This window comes from Penaeus chinensis, chromosome 18 (genome assembly GCF_019202785.1).
Source record: "Penaeus chinensis breed Huanghai No. 1 chromosome 18, ASM1920278v2, whole genome shotgun sequence".
In the NCBI taxonomy this organism is placed as follows: domain Eukaryota; kingdom Metazoa; phylum Arthropoda; class Malacostraca; order Decapoda; family Penaeidae; genus Penaeus; species Penaeus chinensis.
In genome coordinates this window covers 3,741,689-3,748,776 of record NC_061836.1, presented here as the reverse complement: position 1 = coordinate 3,748,776, position 7,088 = coordinate 3,741,689, and the positions used below count along the sequence as shown (strand labels likewise).

The following is a 7,088-nucleotide window of genomic DNA, read 5'->3' as shown; positions in this document are numbered from 1 at the left end:
AACTTTCTATATATATATATATACGCCTCCTCCCCCCCAAAAAAAAAAAAATAATAATAATAATAATAATCACATCATCTTGTACAGGTCATAAGGGAAGAAAAAAAAAAGAGAGAGAAATAGTCTATTGAAAAATAATTAAGTTATCCGGTTAAAGACACGTTGGCAACTCCCAGCCGGTGGAAGTGGACTTCTCTCGCCAGCAGACCCTCAGTGCACCATCGACTGCCGAGGAAGGACGTTGTTACCGTCCGGATCAGGCCGTGCCGTGCTATTTCCTGCCCGTGCGTTGTGATATCTTGACGTCAATGTGATAACTTTGTTGACTCAATATGTGATCTAGCATGTCGACCAGCATGATTCATGTGTTGCAAATTGGCATATTGGCCCTTTTTGGATAAATACGAGTGTACATAAAATCGTCTTTTGACCCGTTTTAAGAAAGTTTTTTCTCTCCGTCGGAATATATCCCTTGCCTCTTATATGCGAAAGGTTTGTGGTAGCTTTACCTGTCGGGAACGGAATATCTGCCGATTTGCGTAGGTAATTGAGTGAAGATCGTAAAAAAACGAAGAAGATGAAAGTGTTTAAAAAAAAACTTTACCTGTGCAGTGACCAATGCAGATATACCCCACTATCGTTCACTTATCGTTCTACCAAACATATTGTATGTGGCTGTTAATGAAACTGGTTAGATTCCCGAATCCAAGATGTATTTTGATTCGCTAGTATAGTCTAAATACCAGATAAGGTGTACAGAGGTATGAGTGCATAGCCGAGTCTCTATTTGTCCATTTGTGAATAAGCCTTTTGTGTGCGTAAGTAAAGATGTGTGTAAAATTATAAAAATAATAAAAATCTGTCTGTTTCATCTTGTGCACACATATATGTATAATCATGCGATTTGATATATATATATATATATATATATATATATATATATATATATATATATATATATATATATATATATATTACGTGTATATTAACTTTTATAAGTTTCCGCTTATCTAAACACTTGGGCACAAATAATTCTAAAACACCTTTGCACTCCGCGACGAAGATAGTGCAAATGAAGAGTAGGTATCTTCCTAATTTATTTTTGCTCAAAATATAGAGCTGAAGGCACTTAGCGTCTTCCTAATTCTTGTTATGTGTCTCCTTGTTGTCACGCGTGTTACGTTCGTTAGAAAAAAAAAATGGTTTCTTGTCTAAGCTTATTGTCTATTTTACCTCTTTTCTTCTCATTTATTCATTTTCTTGTTTTTTTATCATTCCGTTGCTCATACTCGTATGAGTTTATTTAAATGGATGGATAGTGTGGTTTGTTGAAGCCTATATTCCTTAACAAATAGCTTATGGAATGTAACTTAGATGTATTGTGGATTGTGACCGTGTGATGTCCGATAAGCACGGTCATGTACACATTCGATTGCGTGTGTGCGTGTGTGAGGACGAAGAATATCGAAGGTCTTTGTGTAGACTCCTTTTCTTGCAGATTTTTTCACTTTCTTTTTCTTTTTTTCACCTTTAAGGAATCATTCTGGTGGCGGAAAAACTCTCAAGTTATTATTATCTTGGCGTCTGTTCGAATTTCGTTGCGTTTAGGAGATCTTGAGCAAAGGTTTTTTTTAATGCAGGTCTCTCGTCAGTGTCGAATGAGAGCTTTAAGGAAAAAGTTTTGCTCGATCGGGTGAAGCTAATGCTAAACCTATACTAAGTAATATTATAGAAAACAGGTTTTTTTTTTTTTTTTTTTTTTTTTTACTGTATCTTGAAAGATTTTTTTTTTTTCTCGTAAAATGAGGATTTATAATTCTTTCTCTCCTTTTTTATCATGCATAGACTTAATTTTCTTTCCTTCGTGCATAGGGCGAGTGTTTTTGCCGTATTTATACCCCTGGAAAGTGCAAAGAATGAAGAACATTGTCGATATTTAAAATATGTGGATTCTCAAATTTAATTTTCTGATTTTTTTAATTTGGTTGTTTGGAGATTTTATGGTATTTGCTTGAAAATTTTCCCAGTTTGCGTATATAACTGCATGCATAAACGCGCACACACACACGCGAACACACACATACGAACACACGCACACACACAACCGCACAAACACACACACAGAAATACACACATACACACACATAGACACACATATAAACACACACACACACACACACACACACACACACACACACACACACACACACACACACACACACACACACACACACACGCACTCACGCACTCACGCACACACACACACACACACACATATATACATATATATGTGTGTGTGTGTGTGTGTGTGTGTATAAATGGAGATGGATATTTTGTGTGGTGATTACTCGTAACGTTGTAAAGCACATTGTGATGAAAAATATGAATAGAATTACTTAGAACATTATTTGAAGGGAGACTAGTTAGCTGCTATAATCTGAAAAGTTGATCACTGCAATGAACACTAATGAACCCCTATCATTGATGGAAAATATTACTAATGATTACTGTGTTCATAAAGATGATTAATTTCGTGAATGAATATTACATTAGTCATCGGAATAACTGCGGTAGGTATTGAATAAAATATATTTCAATCATTCTTATAATATGTACGATAGGGAAGTTCATGTCAGACCTATTTCCTAGTCCGTGTTATAATTTTAGATTCGTATCTTGTTTTTGATGATATGCGGAAGAAAGAAAGTCTAAATCCGTTATATTGAAAAGTTCGCAAAATAAGATGAGCCAGTAAAGTGTGAAGGGATGATTCTCTCTCTCTCTCTCTCTCTCTCTCTCTCTCTCTCTCTCTCTCTCTCTCTCTCTCTCTCTCTCTCTCTCTCTCTCTCTTTCTCAGCCTCTCTCTCTCTCTCTCTCTCTCTCTCTCTAACTCTCTAACTCTCTCTTTCTTTCTCAGCCTCTCTCTCTCTCTCTCTCGCTCTCTCTCTCTCTCTCTCTTTCTTTCTCAGCCTCTCTCTCTCTCTCTCTCGCTCTCTCTCTCTCTCTCTCTCTCTCTCTCTCTCTCTCTCTCTCTCTCTCTCTCTTTCTTTCTCTCTTTTTCTCTTTTTCTCTATTTCTCTTTTTCTCTTTCTCTCTTTCTCTTTCCCTCTTTCTCTCTCTCTCTCTCTCTCTCTCTCTCTCTCTCTCTCTCTCTCTCTCTCTCTCTCTCTCTCTCTCTCTCTCTCCCTCTCTCTCTCCAATTAATGAAAGTGATATTAATGAAAGTGTTAAATCGAAAAGTATTAATCATATTGTAAACTTTAATGATCAGTCATAAAACACTACAGTAAAGGAACATCTTAATTTCAGACTATAAAATTAATTAGCATTTCTTCTGCCGTTATCAAAGAATTTTTGATAAACTATTCTAACTGAGAAGAATAATAGTTGTTATTAGCTTGACAGTGAAGTTATAAATAACATACTCTTGTCATCTTAAAAGAAAACGAGGACAGAATAAACAACAGTAGAGCAACTTAACACTTGGAGGAGACGTAGACGATAATAGCTCTCTATCTTTCGAAATATATAACTTCAATAAACAATAAGGATCCTTTTATATATGTATCAAAGTAAAGGTAAGGTTTGATAATGTTAACATTGATAATTGGAATGATAAAAAGATATTACTTTCATTATCAATATCCTTACCAATGTCTGTATCGTGAATTATTGTTTGCGTCATTATCATAGTATATATTTAGGAGGTGTTAGATACATGTAATGAAGATAATGCATCTAAATTCAGCAATATCGAGATCAATCAAATTTGGTAATAAGGACGTAGTTATAATGATTTATCTCTCTCTCTCTCTCTCTCTCTCTCTCTCTCTCTCTCTCTCTCTCTCTCTCAACGCTTATTTCTTGCAGTTGCTATGTCATTATGATATACCAGGGATGGAATCGAAATTTACGTATTATATATCATGACATTGATTATAGCTGTTCCATAAATCCCGAGGTTAGTATTATTTTTCCGAAGTATATTCCTGTCTAAAATCTAGGAATGTTTTATCAAATAATTTTATTATTTTCTTCTGAGCGATGGCTTAGGGAAAATCCATCAAAAAAATGTTATGCAGATATTGTTGGAGGCGCAGAGATTTTCCTCTTTTATTTAATTTAATATATCTTCCAAAACACATATGAAAGCTCAAGGTATTATGTCCTTGTTGCGTTCGCTCGCCCGGAGCTGGGTATGTGGAGGTTATTTTGTTCCAACATTTACTCGCAAACTGCATCATGTTGGTGTCCTGATACATGCGTGGGAGAACCATCATGATAACGAGGTTCGTGGGATGCTGCGATTTGTCTGCTTCCTTATTTTTCACTTTCCTTTTCTGTTCCTTTTTTTCTCCCCTTTTTTGCCGAGTATTTATCTTGGAAGCTCTGTGGTGAAATCGGGCGGAATGATACCGTAGAGTTGTGCATGTTTTCTCCGCTGTCGTCGATGAAGAAGTGGTTATTTCGTTTTAAAAAGATAATCTATTTACATTAGGCCCTTCTATCGTGTGTATACCCCTCTTCTGCGTACAGGAATATAGTAAAGTCACGTAATTGCATTGCAGTCCGAGAGATTTGTGGGAAGAATAGTAATGGCAGGTAGTGTGTGCGTTTGGTGACGTGATCCTAATGATATGGAGGGAAAGGTAAAGACTGTATTAACGTCGACAAATAGTGCTGTGAGTTAGTTCTGGCAAATAAGAAGATTTATACACGTACAAGTATGCGTGTGTACAATAAAATTCAGTGGCAAGAGGGGGTACATACCTCACATACACTATAACGCTCATACACTTTTTTTTTTAATTTTGATTTTGGGCTGAAAATATATTCGCGCTTGGGTAGGGGATGATGACACCATATTTCGCCTGGCCATTACACTAGATGAGTTATGGTGCGTGCCACCATTCTCAACCCAACCATCAATCCGGGGACTTGCTTCGCTACACTTGACGATAAGTTTCCCCCCCTTCATTTCACGCGCGACATTCGTCACTCGCGCATCTCTTCCACAGCCGAAATAAAATCATGTTAACAACTTCATCACATGCGTCCCGGTCGATAGCTGTGTTTACCAGGCCTTATTTGTGTTAGACAACCGCACGCCAGCAGCTACGCAATCAGGTATCTCTGGAGAAACATGATAACAATCTCAAACTCATGCAAACAGTTTTGCCTGAGTGTAAAACTGATACTAGGGAGAAAAACACACGCGCAAAGTGAAAGCGATGGGAGAGAGAGAGAGAAAGAGACAGAAAGCGAATGAGACCGGAGAAAGTGAGAGGGAAAACAGGCTTACAAAGAGAGATACAGACTGTGACATTATTCCCTACGACAGGAAGAAGATAACCGAGACATTTTACACTCAACAAGAAGAATTGTGGACATTATAATAAGACCTGAGATAGATCGATTGTGTGTGCGAGGAGTGCTATCTGTCGAGGTAGCTGGGAGCCGGTCAGACCTGCGCGTTAGTTCGCTCGCTACTCAATAGATGGCGTAAGTGTGTGGTTCTCTCTCCGCACAAAAGATGGCGTGGATGTTGCAGCCTTTGGCAGGAAATGGTGCAAGGTTCAAAAGTATTAGAGTTTTGCTTCTGCCACGAATTTTTCTCTCGCCGTGTTGAAGGATCTACCAGCATTGTTTACCGGACTGCCTCGTCCATGTTGCAAAGCACTTGCCACGAATGTTGCTCGTCTTGTGGCTTCCATTGTTCTTCTGAGCTGGGGAGATAATATCACTTATGATATTGCCGAGGGAGCAAAAAAAACGGCGTGAAACTTCCAAGTCCACAATAGTCCAAATGCACCGTTTGCGTAATCGTCGTTCACGGTTTGTGGTGCAGCTTCTACCTTTTGCGGTTTTAATGGAGACAGAGTGATAGCTTACAGAGTAGGAGGTTCGTGCGCAAAGAAAAAAATATATAGATACCTGAGTGCTCGTGAATTGATTTTTTTTTTTTTTTCGTAGACTTTTCATTCGATTTCGTTTTTTTTTCGTTTTTTTTTTTGAAGTGTCGATTTAATATCAGTTTCATAAACGTTATGATACCGCTTAAAAAAAGGGAATTAAAAAAAACGGCGGTTCTAAAATGAACGTTCATTTTTTCAGGCTTATAGTTGAGGCATAAAAGAATCCTACCATTTACGAAACAAATAGAAAAAAAAACGAATATCAAAAGCATACATAGTACTTCAAAAAATAACGAGTGAGAGCACCGAACAGCAAGCTAGAGAATCAGTGTAGAAAATTATGTGCAGTCCAAGTGTGTTTGTGCTTCGTGGTGAGCACTCGAAGGCCTCAGAGCATGAGTGAACCACCGGGTCAGTGACCATTCCATGTCGACCCCGTGAATCATGTCAGGTCACAGCCTCCCAGTTCATCTCCCTCGCTGAGTCTCGACACCCGCTGATATGGATCTCCTTACCTGCGTCATCATCTTCGCTCACCTGCTCTTCACCGCCACTGCCACAGGTGAGTTGCTCCTTAGGACCTGCGCGGGTGTGGTTCTGTGGCTTGGGCTTGCCGTCTATGGTGAGGAAAGAAGGGTTTATATTATTAAGCCTGGATATTGTTTTGCTATAGATATGTTCACATACACATGCATATATATGTATACATACGTACACACACGCATATGTGTGTATATATATACATATATATTTACAAAAAAATATGTATATGTGTGTGTATACATACATACACACAGATATATATATATATATATATATATATATATATATATATATATATATACATATATATATATGTATATATATGTACACATATACATACATATATATATATATATATATATATATATATATATATATATATATATATATATATATACTTATGTATATAAATATATATAATAAAAATAAATGTTATATATATACATATACATATATATATACATATATACATTTGTATATATATATATATTTATGTATGTATGTATATTATTATATATATAGTATATATATAATATATATATGTACTATATGCATATACACATATATATATATATATAATATTATATATATACATATATATATACAATATATATAAATATTTGTATATAT

At 36.4% G+C, this 7,088-nt stretch overlaps 1 long non-coding RNA gene across 1 annotated transcript in view; it reads left to right on the top strand.

The window, feature by feature from the left end:
• The first annotated feature begins 226 nt into the window (after positions 1 to 226).
• LOC125034859 overlaps positions 227 to 7,088 on the top strand; it is a 31,269-nt gene continuing 24,407 nt past the window's right edge. Inside the window, exons 1-2 of the long non-coding RNA XR_007115728.1 lie at positions 227 to 284; positions 6,115 to 6,477. This is a non-coding gene — a long non-coding RNA (uncharacterized LOC125034859). The remainder of the gene's footprint in view (positions 285 to 6,114; positions 6,478 to 7,088) is intronic.